This window comes from Amphimedon queenslandica, unplaced genomic scaffold (assembly GCF_000090795.2).
Source record: "Amphimedon queenslandica unplaced genomic scaffold, v1.1 AMPQUscaffold_13103, whole genome shotgun sequence".
Classification (NCBI taxonomy): domain Eukaryota; kingdom Metazoa; phylum Porifera; class Demospongiae; order Haplosclerida; family Niphatidae; genus Amphimedon; species Amphimedon queenslandica.
Window position 1 is genome coordinate 86,974 of NW_003546661.1, and position 949 is coordinate 87,922.

Genomic DNA, 949 nt, shown 5'->3' on the forward strand with positions numbered 1-949 from the left:
GAAAAAGGAAGCTTAGCTCTACTCAGCATATTATAGTACAACATCAGTTCAGTGATTTAGTGTAGAAAATTTGTGGCTTCCGTCAGATTAAAGTGGAGGAATCTTGCAACAAAAAGAAGGACTACTTATGCCGCCATTTTACATTCATTTACATGTACCGTATTATTTTATTCCAACTTTACAGCAGTATAATTTTATTTCTTTTTATAACTGGCCCTAGCTCTACTCAGGACTAACAAATAGAAGTTGTAAGGTCTAATATGGTATAAAAATCAAGCTGATTTAATGACGATGAGTGTAAGGAATCTATGGCTGAATATCAGAAATTTTCTGCATGTTAATACTGCGGCTATATCTAAATAAGACAAAAGAAGTAACAAAGTCACTTAGAAGGTTACAAATAAGTATTTAGAATAAAATGAGGTTGTTTTATGCTTCATTCTATCCCAGAAGTGCAGTTATGGAGCTGTTCCTGAGCGGTACTGGATTCCTACCATAAAGTCATTGCTCGAGACGCTTTCTTGAACAACAAACCCTGTTAACAACATATTCTATTGTAATAGTGCTGTTTTGACTTTCTAGAAGTCAGTACTTCTGAATAAAAACAAATTATCATAAGATACAACTTCTTTACAACTACCCGCCATCTTGTTACTATAGCAACGGTTAATTAAAGCATGATGAATACAATTATTGCTAAATGTCCATCCGTGCTATGCACATTTCTGGACATGTGTTGCAATGATGTGGTTGAAAGGTCATTACAATTAACATTAAACAACAATTCTTGCCTTTCACTTTGCATTTTTTGTATGTAAAGTTAATTTTAGCTCTGAACAGTATTTGCCGGAAACTGCACTAATTCTTCAATCAAGTTCTAGCCATATTTTTTACATTTTAGTGATAGGACAGTTTTCTTATTGTTTTTTATTATTATTCAGCTGTTTTC

The 949-nt window shown here is 33.0% G+C and overlaps 1 long non-coding RNA gene across 1 annotated transcript; it reads left to right on the top strand.

Moving 5' to 3' along the window:
* Nucleotides 1-6: 6 nt before the first annotated feature.
* LOC109585204 (uncharacterized) lies at nucleotides 7-618 on the top strand. The gene is made up of 2 exons (XR_002186381.1): nucleotides 7-393; nucleotides 451-618. It is a non-coding gene; the product is annotated as an uncharacterized LOC109585204 (long non-coding RNA).
* The last annotated feature ends 331 nt before the right edge of the window (nucleotides 619-949 follow it).